Consider the following 16,949-nt stretch of genomic DNA (forward strand, 5'->3'; position numbering starts at 1 on the left):
AAAGGCAATTCTGGGTTGGGATGTCTAAGGACAGGGGCTGAGACAAAGGCTTGTTTCAAGGCCTGAAAAGATAACTCAGCTTCACGTGACCAATTGGTAGGATCTGCTCCCTTCTTAGTCAGTGCCACAATGGGAGCAACTAGGTCAGAGAAAGAGTGAATAAATCTTCTGTAGTAGTTCGCAAACCCTAAAAAGCGCTGAATTGCTTTTAAGTTGGTGGGTTGCGCCCAACTAAGGATGGCTTGGAGCTTCTTTGGTTCCATACGGAATCCCCGAGGGGAAATAATGTACCCTAAAAAGGATACCTCCGTGACATGAAATTCACACTTCTCCAGCTTGGCATATAGGTGATTTTCACATAATTTCTTTAGAACCTGACGCACCTGGGTAACATGTTGTTCTACAGAGTCAGAATATATCAAAATATCGTCTAAGTAGACTACAACGAATCTTCCAAGAAATTCACGGAGCACATCGTTAATGAGATCCTGGAAAACTGCCGGAGCGTTAGACAGGCCGAGTGGCATAACCAGATACTCATAGTGGCCTGACTGAGTACTGAATGCCGTTTTCCACTCATCCCCTGACTTGATTCTGATGAGGTTATATGCTCCTCTCAGGTCAATCTTAGAAAAAATCACAGCCGAACGTAGCTGATCAAAGAGGACAGAGATCAGCGGCAGAGGGTAAGTATTTTTTACCGAGATTTTATTCAAAGCTCTAAAGTCAATGCAGGGTCTGAGTGAACCATCCTTCTTCTCTACGAAGAAGAAACCTGCACTTAAAGGGGATTTAGATGGCCTGATAAATCCTTTCCCAAGGCTTTCTTTCACATACTCATTCATGGCCACAGTTTCAGGACCAGACAATGCATATAACCTTCCTTTAGGCAACGTGGCACCAGGAATTAGCTCAATGGCACAATCATAAGGCCTATGGGGAGGCAGAATATCCGCATTGCCCTTGGAAAATACATCAACAAAATCCTGGTATTCCCCAGGAATGGGTGCGGGAACGGCGGCAGCTACTCGGATAGGAAGCGTAATACATTCTTTATTACAGATGGTACCCCATTGTAAGATCTCCCCCGACTGCCAATCCATGATGGGATTATGAAAGGCCAGCCAAGGGTGACCCAGAACCACAGGAACTGCTGGACAATGGGTAAGGAAAAACTCAATCTTTTCAGAATGCAGAGCTCCTACCGAGAGTAAAACAGGAGGTGTACATAGAGAAATAACCCCATTGGACAAGGGACTCCCATCTAAACCATGCATGGTGACACACCTACCCAAGGTTAACTGAGGAATACCTAAGGCCTTGGCCCATGTTAAATCCATAAAGTTCCCTGCAGCTCCACTGTCCACAAAAGCAGAGACCGAGGAACAGAGGCTGCCAAAGGAAACTTTAGCAGGAACCAACAGTGAATTATTTGAGGAGATAAGCTGCAGACCAAAGTGAACCCCCTCACAACTCACTTGGTCAGGAAGTTTCCCGACTTGTTCGGACAACTACGGGCAAAATGTCCCTTACCTCCTCAGTATAAACAAAGACCAGAATTTTGCCTCCTGGTTTTTTCTTCAGGAGACAATTTGGAGAGACCTATCTGCATAGGCTCCTCCATTTCTACAGGAATGGAAAGAACACAAGGAGTAGACCCGACAGATGCCCCTTTTTCAGCCCTCCGCTCTCTGAGCCGACGATCTATTTTAATAGAGAGCTCCATGAGTTTATCGAGAGTCTCAGGAGCGGGATACTGAAGGAGACTGTCTTTTATAGATTCAGATAAGCCGAGGCGAAACTGACTGCGTAGGGCTGGGTCATTCCATCCACAGTCGTTCGACCAACGGCGAAACTCCGTACAATAATTCTCTGCGGGATTCCTACCCTGTCTAAGAGCACGCAACTGACTCTCAGCGGATGCCTCTCTATCAGGGTCGTCATACAATAGCCCTAAAGATTTTAAAAAGGCGTCTACAGACGATAAGGCCGGATCGTCTGTCTTTAAACCAAAAGCCCAGGTCTGAGGATCCCCCTGAAGCAGAGAAATAATAATTCCAACCCGCTGAGCCTCCGTACCTGAGGAGACTGGTCTTAAACGAAAATAAAGTTTACAAGACTCTTTAAAATTAAAAAACTGTTTTCTATCCCCAGAAAAACGGTCAGGCAGATGCATTTTTGGTTCAGGGATGACCCTTGGGGAAGTCCGTAACAGATCTTCCTGTGACCTCACCCGGAGGGACAGATCCTGAACCATCTGAGTAAGTTCTTGAATCTGACTAACTAGAAGCTGGCCAGGATTTGGCCCAACACCGGCGGGATTCATGAGGCCGACAAAATCTCCCAACTGAATAAGTGAAAAAAAATTAACTCCTGTTAATTTAAATTTTTTCTTTTGTCTGGCCGGTGATAATGTTATGATTCCCGTACTCCAGACCAGAGGAGATCTTATGGCAGAGGTCTGAGTACTGGGAAGATATGCTGGTTGTGGGAGCAGGAGAGCCTAGTAACCCCTGGCGCCCTAACTCCGTTGTCTCGCCCGTGTTATCAGAAATCCCCTGCGAGACTATGGTTGCTTGAGCCCATGGCAGCCGCGTTCGAAGGGCGGATTATGTCTGCCCAACCCCGATGCCCCCGCAGGTCTTAATGGGAGACAAAGGGAAATCCGAGACAGGGTGATAACAAGGGGCCCTCTGACTAAGCAACCAGGCCAGGGGTTACAAGCTAACTAACTTAAACCAAAGGTATGTGCGGACTAGCCGCCAGGGAAAAGGACAACCAAGGATCCACTGATCCGTTACTCCTATCCAGCACCGCTGGATACCAGAGTGGATCTGTGGGAGCGGAATCCTCCGCAAAAGCTCCAGAACACCAATAAACTAAATAATAAACAGTAAGCGGACAAGCCGCAACACACGGCTGCGCCGCGACTCACGAACACCACAGGATGTTAAAGGTGCTCGGTCAGACTCCAGGAAAAGATGACAAACTTCCGAGTACAGGATCACTGAGGACAGGAACAACCGGATTGAGCAGGACTGGAAACTCTCTGTAGCTGACACAGGCAAACAGGAAGCTATCACCGGCATCTGTAAGAAGTCCTGAGAGTGCCTTTATTCAGGAACCCTCCAATCAGGACCCAGACAAGGTAATCTCAGGTAATGCCGTGCAGCTTGCATGCTGCACGGCCAGCACACCACAATGTAATTAGAACAGACCCAGCAACGGGGAACGCGGCCGAACGTGGCGTCCCCGTTGCTAAGGTCAGAGCGGCTCCGTGCGCCCGGCGTCTAGCGTTGCCAGGGAGCCGGCGGCTGTACGCGCACGGCGTCCCTGGTTGCTAGGCGCCGGGCCGCACCGACGAGCGGACCCCGGCGCCTAACAGTATTAGACACCTTGGCAGCCAACACGCCCACCCCAGGGGATGCCTCCTGGTGAAGAAAAAGGTGGCAGTGGTATTGTGAGACAGGGAATGTCTGGCATTGTCAGATATATCCTCAGCCAGCTCTTCCTCTAATGCCTGATCCAGTCATCAATCTATTTTGCAGCCCCAAGAGGATGCAATCGTCGTCTATGTACGACACCCGTACGGGAGTAATAGAATTCAGGCATCCCTACACATGCTTACCTGTCGGTTCCTACAGTGAGGGGACAGTGGTGAGAGGCAGAGTGGACAACACCCGATGGGTGACACATGAGTTCACTAGCAGTGAATTACCTACTCGCTAGATAACTCTGCAGGGGGAGGATATTGAGCTAATGCCCATTGTAGACAGGGGGAATGTCTTCCCTGGATTAGACCAGGAATCTTGTCTGATGTACACTTAATGGTCAGATTGTGGTAACAGAGTTTTAATTACCCTCTGACGTGTTAACATATCAGTTTGCTTAACCATAGTAGGGGAATCCTCTTATCAGTGATTTGTAGGATTTGTTACCCAGTAACCACAAGGGAAGTGGTATCATTTAGCAATGCAAAATCCATGTCAGGAACACCTAATATAGGGACTGACAGGACAGCATGATCCCCCTCTCTTCAGATAAAACATCAGAGAGATTATTGGATAGGGAGGAAGAAGTAGCCCGCTCAGATGACCCAGAGACGACAGTGGAATAGGGTTTAGCCTGACCAGGGAATGAGTCCTATGCTACAATCAGTGAGGTAAAATTTTCCCGCTCAAAGCGGAATAACCATGGGGATATCAAAGACTAATGTTACAGGTGGTCTCATAGGTATTGAAGTAAAGACTAACCATCACATTATGCAGTGCCTTATGTATGATGGGCACAGTGTGTGCGGTCCAGAGGGGCACACATCACACACTTATTTTTCAATACTTTCCTCTCTGGAGTCCTGCGGCAGTGACAGGGACTCTGAGCACTAGGTGGTGCACATGTCTCGCTCTTGGCGTTTTGCACACACTGTATGGAAAATAGCCCTGTTCAATTTTCACGTAGACCTGCGCACTACCTAGTGCTCATAGTCACAGTCACAGCCTACTAGGAAGGAGATGGTCAGGACAGAGACTGCACACGGCCACCCTCCTCTCTTAATATGCCCCCAATGTCACATATACTGGTACTAACCATGTTGATAGTGTAGAGGCATTTTCAGTAAATTTTGCTGAGAATTAAGAATTTAGATAATTGAGGAAAATGAATAACAGAAAAAAAGTATCAACATATTCATATTTAAAGTAGATATTAAAATTAAAACGCATTTAATAAGATTGATCTACAGAAAGGGTACACAGGGGCAATTGGTAATGAAGAATGCAATGTACCACAGCATACTTCAAGTGCACATGAAATGTATCCTTACATGTTTGCATTTAATATAAGATAAGATGTGTGTATTTTGTTCATGTGCTGCAATGGGGCGGTATGCTGCCGGGATCCCGGCGGCGGTAAGCTGACCGGCGGTCAGGAGACCGCCGGTCAGCCGTACTACACCCCTGCAATGTACAGCTAGAAGAAAGGTAAACTACTAAAATATTATATTAAAAACAGGGGGGAAAAAACACAAAAAAATTGCTGTTGGATTAAAAAAGTACTACAAATGTAAATGGTAATAGGAAGTGCTGCAATTGCTTTAAACATATGATTCGATTGCTGTAAAAGATTTAGGAAATATTCCACAAGGGCACTATATTTAGGGAATTTAAATGAGTGAATAAAAGAACTGCAGATACAGCTACAAATATTCTGATGTACTTCAAAGTTTGATTGCTAATCTCACATGGAAAGATGCTTAGTGTGTAAAACATTTGCAATTGACTAGTACAAAAATAACATCTTGTAGATTTTGTATAGAAACAAGACTGACTAGTTGCTAGATACATACGAGTTCAGATTTGTGGGCAATACTCAGACGGCCATTCATTATGAGGGTACCGCAACAGATATTGGAGACATCTGCTGTGGCCACTCCGCTTTCACTTGTAATAGAGCCATTAGCATTTTCACAAAAGCGATCACTTACATTTTTAGTTTTCACAAGGACAGGCTCTATTCGTAGTCTTTCACTAATGTTAAATTGCCCAAAAAGTAAGTTCTTTCTCAAGATACAGTAATTGAGCTTCTGAAAGAGTGCTATTGGTTATAGGACAATAAACCCCTCCAGTTGCGTCCAGCTCTTTAACAGAAACGGGGTTATTCTGATGTGGCAGCACAGTACAAAAGCAAGCAACTGAGCAAAACCTTGTTGCACTGCAGGTGAGGCAGATGTAACTTGTACAGAGATATTTAGATATGGGGTGTGTCCAAACTTAAATATAAATTGCAGTGTAAAGGGCCGTCCGTATTCACGGGCCGATTTGGGGAGAGATGTGTGCTGAGCGGTTCGCTCAGCACACATCTCTCCCCCCCACTTAGCACAGCGCGATGTGTGCTGAGCGTGCGGGGGAAGACGGGGGGGGGGGGGCGCTCATTTCACCCAGCGGGTGAAGTGAGCGACCTGCTAGTTTGGCCTGCATGCAGGCCAATCTAGCACCAGTGATAGCGCTGCGCATCGCTATCGCTGTGAGGGGTACACACGGAGTGATGGCTGCTTAAAATCTAAGCAATCTAGTTAGATTGCTTAGATTTTAAGCAGCGATCGCGCCATGAGTACCCCCCTTAAGAATAATGGTAACATTTGTGGGCTACATGTAAAAGCAGACAGTATTTTCCTGCACAGAAATAATATAAAAATTTTCCTTCCCTTGCACTGCAAAATGGTTTGTTCCAGATATAACCCTATGTGCTTTTTCTGCCTTGCTTCCAAATCAGGCCCAAAGTGCGCTATTTTGCATACACAGTAAATTTGCATAAGAGCATTTCCTAGCGTAGCACAAGCACAATAAGGTTTCACACGTACATTTTATGGATAGATAAGACGGCTTCCTCCTGGTACACGATCAGACATTAATAATATGTGTTAAATGATTAAGACAGCTTAAGATACCCGCAGCTCTGCATAGTGCACAAAACGCATATTTTTTTGGGCTTGTTTATTTTTTTGTGAACAATAAAGGTCAGCATTTCAGATTGAGTCTTTACAGGAGCCCCACTGTAGCCTAAAGATGTAAAGTGAGACTAAGCAATTCCTCTCACCTGCTTTAAAGTAAAGTAATCTTTTCACATCTCTTAACAGTGTCTTATGACAGTGGTTTCCAAACTTTCTGGAATCCTGGGGCTCTAGAACAGCGTTTTTTCAACCGCTGTGCCGCGGCACACTAGTGTGCCGCCAGCGGTTGTCAGGTGTGCCGCAGCCTGCCGCTCACGCAGCTCACCAGCCACCAGAGATGCCCTGCACAGTGCTCCGCCGCCCGCCGACAGTGCTCCACCGTCGCCCGCCAGTGATACATGGATCCTTCTCCTGCCGTCGTGCACGGGCAGCACAGTCAGCTCTCCTGCTGCCCAGTCCGTGACCTATGGTGGCGTGCTGAAAGGTCACTTATGCTACGTCTCATTCCCGCCAGCGCTTGGTGCTGGTGTATGCTGCAGCGAGCGGACTGCCCTGCACTGCCGTGCTCATCATAATCCTACTACAGGTCAGATATACAGGACTTTGGGCTGACATTACAGTGTGGTCTGTGAGTACTATACTATTACAGGGGAGGAGGGGGCAGTGTGTGCCATTACTGTGGGGGCTGTGAGGGGGCAGCGTGTGTGCCATTACTGTGTGTGTGTGGCGGGGGGCAGTGTGGATTTATTGTGGGGGCCAGTGTGTTTGATAAATGTTGAGGCCAATGTATTTGATATCTGTGGGGACATATGTTGTTTTTACCCCCCAAGGGTAACTGATAGCGTGCCTTGAGAATTTTAAAGTCTTGTTAGGCATGCCGCGAGTCGAGAAAGGTTGAAAATCACTGCTCTAGAGTATCAGTATTCTTTTCACAGAACCCCTAGGCCAAAAGTTTCTTATTGAGAAATTCAGATTTTTTTTTTTTTTTAATTAAGTTGTGCTTATGCATACCTCACAACTTTTGAAGCCATGAAAGCGGGACCTCGCATGCCCATGTTCCAAAAAGGGGACGTGACCTCAGGTGGAGAGCCATGGCCTTGCTGCACAACCCCCATTATCGTCATTTTGGGGACATGCACAGCGCTCCCCGAGCAGCTGGACAGCCCCCAGCACATCTCCCTGCACTGTTACATGCCGTGCACACGCACACAGCTGTATTCAGTAATCACTAGCTACTTTACAGAACAGGGCAGCAGTGATTACAGGCTCTCACAACCTGTGGCTCGTGGGTGAGACAGCGGGACAGTGTCAGAGCAGCGAGACTGCCCCGCTGGAATCGGGACATTTGGGAGGTATGGCTTACCTGGCATCCTTCGGTTCAGTTATTTGGTGGTGGACAGAGTTGTGCTTTTGTTTATCACCACATTAAATATTGCTGCATTGCCAATAATTAATACAGGTTGAGTATCCCATATCCAAATATTTTGAAATACGGAATTTTTTGAGTGAGACGGAGATAGTGAAACCTTTGTTTTCTGACGGCTCAATGCACACAAACTTTGTTTAGTACACAAATTTATTAAAAATATTGTATTAAATGACCTTCAGGCTGTGTATAAGGTGTATATGAAACATAAATTAATTGTGTGAATGTACACACACACACACACACTTTGTTTAATGCACAAAGTTATTAAAAATATTGACTAAAGTTACCTTCAGGCTTTGTGTATAAGGTGTATATTAAACATAAATGCAATCTGTGCTTAAGGTCCATACACATTAGACAATGTCACTCTGTGAGCGACATAGTCTAATGTTTTCCCTCCCGGGCCGGCCGGTCGGCAGCCGTACACACTGAGCGATATGACCGCAGATATCGCTCAATGATGTCACGCCTCCGCCAGCCCTGCATGCAGGTCGTAGATGACAGTCCAGATCCAGCATGCATGCACTGGCGACAGCGACGATCGTTGCTGACCCGCGGGGCCGTGCATCGGTCGTCGCTGGCGGCATACACACTTGCCGATAAAATGAGCGATGTTGGTCAGGGAGGGGGAAAATTAGTGACGTCGCTCATTTTATCGGCAAGTGTGTATGGGCCTTTAGACTTAGGTCCCATCGTCATGATATCTCATTATGGTATTCAATTATTCCAAAGTACAGAAAAATACGATATCCACAATACTTCTGGTCCCAAGCATTTTGTATAAGGGATATTCAACCTGTAGTCATTATTATGCTAGGTGTTACCACAGTTCTGCAACCCGAAATGATGCAAATTATAATTAAAAGTAAAAATCTGACAATATGGGGACACCAAAAACAGATTTATATACAGTTGTGCTCGTAAGTTTACATACCCTAGCAGAATTTGTGATTTTCTGGCCATTTGTCAGAGAATATGAATGATAACTCACAAACTTTTCTTTCACTCATGGTTAGTGGTTGGGTGATGCTATTTATTGTCAAACAACTGTGTTTAATCTTTTTAAATCATAATGACAACAGAAACTACCCAAATGACCCTGATCAAAAGTTTACATACCCTGGAGATTTTGGCCTGATAACATGCACGCAAGTTGACACAAACGGGTTTGAATGGCTACTATAGGTAACCATCCTCACTTGTGATCTGTTTGCTTGTAATCAGTGTGTGTGCATAAAAGGTCAGTGAGTTTCTGGACTCCTGAAAGACCTTTGCATCTTTCATCTAGTGCTGCACTGACATGTCTGGATTCTGAGTCATGGGGAAAGCAAAAGAATTGTCAAAGGATCTGCAGGAAAAAGTAATTGAACTGTATAAAACAGGAAAGGAATATAAAAAGATATCCAAGCAATTGAGAATGCCAATCAGCAGTGCTCAAACTCTAATTAAGAAGTGAAAAATGAGGGATTCTGTGGAAACCAAATCACGGTCAGGTAAACCAACAAAAATTTCAGCCACAACTGCCAGGAAAATTGTTCGGGATGCAAAGAAAAATCCACAAATAACTTCAGCTGAAATACAGGACTCTCTGAAAAAAAAGTGGTGTGGTTGTTTCAAGATGCACAATAAGGAGGCATTTGAAGAAAAATAGGCTGCATGGTCGAGTCGCCAGAAGAAAGCCATTACTACGCAAATGCCACAAAGCATCCCGCTTACAATACTCCAAACAGCACAGAGACAAGCCTCAAAACTTCTGGAACAAAGTCATTTGGAGTGATGAGACCAAAATTGAACTTTTTGGCCACAGCCATAAACGTTACATTTGGAGAGGAGTCAAGAAGGCCTATGATGAAAGGTACACCATTCCTACTGTGAAACACGGAGGTGGATCAATGATGTTTTGGGGATGTGTGAGCTACAAAGGCACTGGAAACTTTGTCAAAATTGATGGCAAGATGAATGCAGCATGTTATCAGAAAATACAGGAGGAAAATTTGCACTCATCAGCCCGGAAGCTGCGCATGGGACGTACTTGGACGTTCCAACATGACAATGATCCAAAACACAAGGCCAAGTCGACTTGTCATTGGCTACAGCAGAATAAAGTGAAGGTTCTGGAGTGGCCATCTCAGTCTCCTGACCTCAATATCATTGAGCCAGTCTGGGGAGATCTCAAACGTGCAGTTCATGCAAGACAGCCCAAGAATTTACAGGAACTGGAGGCTTTTTGCCAAGAAGAAAGGGCAGCTTTACCATCTGAGAAAATAAAGAGCCTCATCCACAACTACAAAAAAAGACTTCAAGCTGTCATTGATGTTAAAGGGGGCAATACACGGTATTATGAACTGGGGTATGTAAACTTTTGATCAGGGTCATTTGGGTAGTTTCTGTTGTCATTATGATTTAAAAAGAGTAAACACAGTTGTTTGACAATAAATGGCTTCACCCAACCACTAACCATGAGTAAAATAAAAGTTTGTGAGTTATCATTCATATTCTCTGACAAAATGGCCAAAAATAAATCACAAATTCTGCTAGGGTATGTAAACTTATGAGCACAACTGTAAATCACATCTAGTCCAATCTATCTCAGATGCTGATCATGGCCACAATTGCAAATAAAACACAAAATACAGTCATAAAAACAATAGTAGGTTATTACACTCCTTAGTAGTTCCATATATGGCCTTCAAGAGAAAGAACCTAGATTTCCATTACCAACAGCTTTACATAAACCTCTTCAAACAAAATACAGAAGGTAGTGTAAGTACAGGCCCTGCTATATGAGGGAATGTTTCAACAAATTATACATACAGTATATCCTCCAGGACAGCAACCATACTTTTAATTAGAATTAATGTTCATTTAAAATGCTTTATAAAAAATATACCAAAGCTAATTTTTGAATAGCTACAAAACACATACGCAGGTTTTTTTTAGACCATTACAGGGGGGGGATTCAAATAGGAGCGGAGTAAACCTGCCCTATTCAATTAACTGCGGGAACCTTGCGCTTATCCCCAGAGACAGGATTTTTTTATCCTCACGAACTGCAAGGTAAACTCTGCATTAAAATGCAGAGACTGCTTTTTTGACGTGTGAGAAAACCCCTCGCACTTAGCGCAAACTCTTTGGGACAACTCATTTTTACCCAGGGTTTACCTCATGCTGAATAACTGAACAGGTCCGTGTGTGAAACACGGATCTTTACCCCCACTCGCCAACCCTTGCACCTAATTGAATTCACCCCAAAATGTACAAGTTGTACTACTCATGTACAACAACAAAAAAACATGTATACCTGTACCTGTTAAGATTTTTGCTTTGCAGGTGACATTTACAGCTGGAGAGGTGGAACAGAGATTGGAAGCAGTGTGTAAAATATTATGCAGGTTACAGTAAAGTCATGTTCATGATTGTGAGGTTATGCCGCAAAGATCTGTGGTAACTAACCTTTTTTTCTTTTTGTTACCCAAACACTGGGCGTTTAATAAATAAATAAATAAATAAATAAATCAGTAGGCTAGTGTACAGAACATACTGGATTGTGTGCTAGTGTTTGCAGTTCTCCACCCCCCACTTAAAATGTAATTTGCATCTCAAGTATGCTTTTAGTTTAAACAGTATTTTTTAAGCATATCTTCTTACAGATCGTAAGATATGTGCAACTTAAAATAAAAAGTGTGCTAATCTTGAAGCAGTCTACGTCTGCAAGTTGGACGCAAATACGTCCAACTCTAAATGACCACCACTTTGTGACTCTTAAAAAGATGTAGGCCTACAATATAGCTTTAAAAACGTAAAACAAAATTATGTACCAACACTGCCGTTACAAAAATTAGGGCTGTGTCCATACATACTGGGGAAGCTGCAGAAGCTTTAGGGCACTCTGAACCCCTCCCACACATCAGTGGCAGATCTGAGTAGCACCCAGTCACCATGGCAACACCTCCCAACTTCCTGGCAATTGGGTCAGACATGCTGACTGTCAGAACAGCAGGACAGCCTCCTCAAACAGCGACTAATCTGCTAAATAAGGAATGTTAGAAAGTATGAAACCAGTATGTACAGTAGATAAGACAGCACAGCATGTTACTTTTTTTGAAAACTGGTGCACACTGTCTGTATTTTTTATTTTAAATAATGAAATAAGAATATATATGCTACGTTTTTCCCCCTTCTTATGCCATGTATTCCCCTTTCATGTTGCTGTTTGGCGATGCATTGTACCACAAAGAATTCGAAGTACACCTGGCCAATAAAGCTGATATATATATATATTTCTCTAACGTCCTAAGTGGATGCTGGGGACTCCGTAAGGACCATGGAGAATAGCGGCTCCGCAGGAGACTGGGCACATCTAAAGAAAGCTTTAGGACTATCTGGTGTGCACTGGCTCCTCCCCCTATGACCCTCCTCCAAGCCTCAGTTAGATCTTTGTGCCCGAACGAGAAGGGTGCACACTAGGGGCTCTCCTGAGCTTCTTAGTGAAAGTTTTAGTTTAGGTTTTTTATTTTCAGTGAGACCTGCTGGCAACAGGCTCACTGCATCGAGGGACTAAGGGGAGAAGAAGCGAACTCACCTGCGTGCAGAGTGGATTGGGCTTCTTAGGCTACTGGACATTAGCTCCAGAGGGACGATCACAGGCCCAGCCATGGATGGGTCCCAGAGCCGCGCCGCCGGCCCCCTTACAGAGCCAGAAGACAGAAGAGGTCCGGAAAATCGGCGGCAGAAGACATCCTGTCTTCACCAAGGTAGCGCACAGCACTGCAGCTGTGCGCCATTGCTCCTCAGCACACTTCACACTTCGGTCACTGAGGGTGCAGGGCGCTAGGGGGGGCGCCCTGAGCAGCAATAAAAACACCTTGGCTGGCGAAAATACATCACATATAGCACCCAGGGCTATATGGATGAATTTTAACCCCTGCCAGAATCCATAAAAAAGCAGGAGAAAAGTCCGCGAAAAAGGGGCGGAGCCTATCTCCTCAGCACACTGGCGCCATTTTCCCTCACAGCTCCGTTGGAGGGAAGCTCCCCTGGCTCTCCCCTGCAGTCACTACACTACAGAAAGGGTTAAAAAAGAGAGGGGGGCACTAATTAGGCGCAGTATTAACAATACAGCAGCTATAAGGGGAAAAACACTTATATAAGGTTATCCCTGTATATATATATATAGCGCTTTGGTGTGTGCTGGCAAACTCTCCCTCTGTCTCCCCAAAGGGCTAGTGGGGTCCTGTCCTCTATCAGAGCATTCCCTGTGTGTGTGCTGTATGTCGGTACGTTTGTGTCGACATGTATGAGGAGAAAAATGATGTGGAGACGGAGCAGATTGCCTGTAATAGTGATGTCACCCCCTAGGGGGTCGACACCTGAGTGGATGAACTGTTGGAAGGAATTACGTGACAGTGTCAGCTCTGTATAAAAGACAGTGGTTGACATGAGACAGCCGGCTACTCAGCTTGTGCCTGTCCAGACGTCTCATAGGCCGTCAGGGACTCTAAAGTGCCCGTTACCTCAGATGGCAGATATAGACGCCGACACGGATACTGACTCCAGTGTCGACGGTGAAGAGACAAATGTGACTTCCAGTAGGGCCACACGTTACATGATTGAGGCAATGAAAAATGTTTTACACATTTCTGATAATACGAGTACCACCAAAAAGGGGTATTATGTTCGGTGAGGAAAAACTACCTGTAGTTTTCCTGAATCTGAGAAATTAAATGAGGTGTGTGATGATGCGTGGTTTTCCCCCGATAACAACTGATAATTTCTAAAATGTTATTGGCATTATATCCTTTCCCACCAGAGGTTAGGGTGCGTTGGGAAACACCCCCTAGGGTGAATAAAGCGCTCACACGCTTGTAAGGGCTCTACCCTCTCCTGAGATGGCCGCCCTTAAGGATCCTGCTGATAGAAAGCAGGAGGGTATCCTAAAATGTATTTACACACATACTGGTGTTATACTGCGACCAGCAATCGCCTCAGCCTGGATGTGCAGTGCTGGGTTGGCGTGGTCGGATTCCCTGACTGAAAATATTGATACCCTAGATAGGGACAGTATATTTTTGCCTATAGAGCATTTAAAAGATGCATTTCTATATATGCGTGATGCACAGCGGAATATTTGCCGACTGGCATCAAGTCTAAGTGCGTTGTCCATTTCTACCAGTAGAGGGTTATGGACACGTCAGTGGTCAGGTGATGCGTATTCCAAACGGCATTTGGAAGTATTGCCTTAATAAGGGGAGGAGTTATTTGGGGTCAGTCTTTCAGACCTGGTGGCCACGGCAACAGCTGGGAAATCCACGTTTGTACCCCAGGTCGCCTCTCAACATGAGAAGACGCCGTATTATCAGGCGCAGTCTTTTCGTGGACAAGCGGGCAAAATGTTCCTCATTTCTGCCCCGTAACAGAGGGAGAGGAAAAAGGCTGCAGAAATCAGCCAGTTCCCAGGAACAGAAACCCTCTCCCGCCTCTGCCAAGCCCTCAGTATGACGCTGGGGCTTTACAAGCAGAATCAGGCACGGTGGGGGGCCCGTCTCAATGAATTTCAGCGCGCAGTGGGCTCACTCGCAAGTAGACCCCTGGATCCTTCAGGTGATATCTCAGGGGTACAAATTAGAATTCGAGACGTCTCCCCCTCGCCGTTTTCCTAAAGTCGGCTTTACCGATGTCTCCTTCTGACAGGGAGACAGTTTTGGAAGCCATTCACAAGCTGTATTCCCAGCAGGTGATAATCAAGGTACCCCCCTCCTGCAACAGGGAACGGGGTATTATTCCACACTGTTGTGGTACCGAAGCCGGACGGCTCGGTGAGACCGATTCTAAATCTAAAATCTTTGAACACTTACATAGAGGTTCAAATTCAAGATTGAGTCACTCAGAGCAGTGATTGCGAACCTGGAAGAAGGGGACTACATGATGTCTCGGGACATCAAGGATGCTTACCTACATGTCAAAATTTACCCTTCTCACCAAGGGTACCTCAGGTTTATGGTACAGAACTGTCACTATCAGTTCAGACGCTGCCGTATGGATGGTCCACGGCACCCCGGGTCTTTACCAAGGTAATGGCCGAAATGATGATATTCCTTCGAAGGAAGGGAATTTTAGTTATCCCTTACTTGGACGATTCCCTGATAAGGGTAAGATCCAGGGAACAGTTGGAGGTCGGTGTAGCACTATCTCAGGTAGTGTTGCAGCAGCACGATTGGATTCTCAATATTCCAAAATCGCAGCTGGTTCCGACGACTTGTCTTCTGTTCCTAGGGATGATCCTGGACACAGTCCAGAAAAAGGTGTTTCTCCCGGAGGGGAAAGACAGGGAGTTATCCGAGCTAGTCAGGAACCTCCTAAAACCGAGCCAAGTCTCAGTGCATCAATGCACAAGGGTTCTGGGTAAAATGGTGGCTTCCTACGAAGCAATCCCATTCGGCAGATTCCACGCAAGAACTTTCCAGTGGGACCTGCTGGACAAATGGTCCGGGTCGCATCTTCAGATGCATCAGCGGATAACCCTGTCACCAAGGACAAGGGTGTCCCTCCTGTGGTGGTTGCAGAGTGCTCATCTTCTAGAGGGCCGCAGATTCGGCATTCAGGACTGGGTCCTGGTGACCACGGATGCCAGCCTGCGAGGCTGGGGAGCAGTCACACAGGGAAGGAATATCTAGGGCTTATGGTCAAGCCTGGAGACATCACTTCACATAAATATCCTGAAGCTAAGGGCCATTTACAATGCTCTAAGCTTAGCAAGACCTCTGCTTCAAGGTCAGCCGGTGTTGATCCAGTCGGAAAACATCACGGCAGTCACCCACGTAAACAGACAGGGTGGCACAAGAAGCAGGAGGGCAATGGCAGAAGCTGCAAGGATTCTTCGCTGGGCGGAAAATCATGTGATAGCACTGTCAGCAGTATTCATTCCGGGAGTGGACAACTGGGAAGCAGACTTCCTCAGCACGACCTCCACCCGGGAGAGTGGGGACTTCACCCAGAAGTCTTCCACATGATTATAAACCGTTGGGAAAAACTCGACAGGTATTGCGCCAGGTCAAGGGACCCTCAGGCAATAGCTGTAGACGCTCTGGTAACACCGTGGGTGTACCAGTCAGTGTATGTATTCCCTCCTCTGCCTCTCATACCCAAGGTACTGAGATTGATAAGATGGAGAGGAGTAAGCACTATATTCGTGGCTCCGGATTGGCCAAGAAGGACTTGGTAACCGGAACTTCAAGAGATGCTCACGGAGGATCCGTGGCCTCTACCTCTAAGAAGGGACCTGCTCCAACAAGGACCCTGTCTGTTCCAAGACTTACCGCGGCTGCGTTTGACGGCATGGCGGTTGAACGCCGGATCCTGAAGGAAAAAAGGCATTCCGGATGAAGTCATCCCTATCCTGATCAAAGCCAGGAAGGATGTAACCGCAAAACATTATCACCGCATTTGGCGAAAATATGTTGCGTGGTGCGAGGCCAGTAAGGCCCGACGGAGGAAATTCAACTGGGTCGATTCCTACATTTCCTGCAAACAGGAGTGTCTATGGGCCTGAAATTGGGGTCCATTAAGGTTCAAATTTCGGCCCTGTCAATTTTCTTCCAAAAAGAACTAGCTTCAGTCCCTGAAGTTCAGACGTTTGTAAAAGGGGTACTGCATATACAGCCTCCTTTTGTGCCTCCAGTGGCACTTTGGGATCTCAATGTAGTTTTTTGGGTTCCAAAAGTCACATTGGTTTGAACCACTTAAATCTGTGGAGTTAAAATATCTCACATGGAAAGTGGTCATGCTGTTGGCCCTGGCCTGGGCCAGGCGCGTGTCAGAATTGGCGGCTTTATCCTGTAAAAGCCCTTATCTGATTTTCCATTCGGACAGGGCGGAAATGAGGACTCGTCCTCAGTTTCTCCCTAAGGTGGTTTCAGCGTTTCACCTGAACCAACCTATTGTGGTGCCTGCGGCTACTAGGGACTTGGAGGACTCCAAGTTGCTAGACGTTGTCAGGGCCCTGAAAATATATGTTTCCAGGACGGCTGGAGTCAGAAAATCTGACTCGCTGTTTATCCTGTATGCACCCAACAA

General features: G+C 45.9%; 1 protein-coding gene and 1 long non-coding RNA gene across 3 annotated transcripts in view; one reads left to right on the forward strand and one right to left on the reverse strand.

Annotated features, from left to right (window-relative positions):
* The window catches only part of CTNNAL1 (catenin alpha like 1), a 560,796-nt gene that overhangs the window by 454,320 nt on the left and 89,527 nt on the right, over nt 1–16,949 (reverse strand). The gene's annotated exons all lie outside the window — the stretch shown is intronic.
* Nucleotides 11,845–16,949, forward strand: part of LOC134927856 (uncharacterized) — a 66,520-nt gene continuing 61,415 nt past the window's right edge. The window contains exon 1 of the long non-coding RNA XR_010177753.1: nt 11,845–11,938. This is a non-coding gene — a long non-coding RNA (uncharacterized LOC134927856). The remainder of the gene's footprint in view (nt 11,939–16,949) is intronic.

This window comes from Pseudophryne corroboree, chromosome 5, assembly GCF_028390025.1.
Source record: "Pseudophryne corroboree isolate aPseCor3 chromosome 5, aPseCor3.hap2, whole genome shotgun sequence".
In the NCBI taxonomy this organism is placed as follows: domain Eukaryota; kingdom Metazoa; phylum Chordata; class Amphibia; order Anura; family Myobatrachidae; genus Pseudophryne; species Pseudophryne corroboree.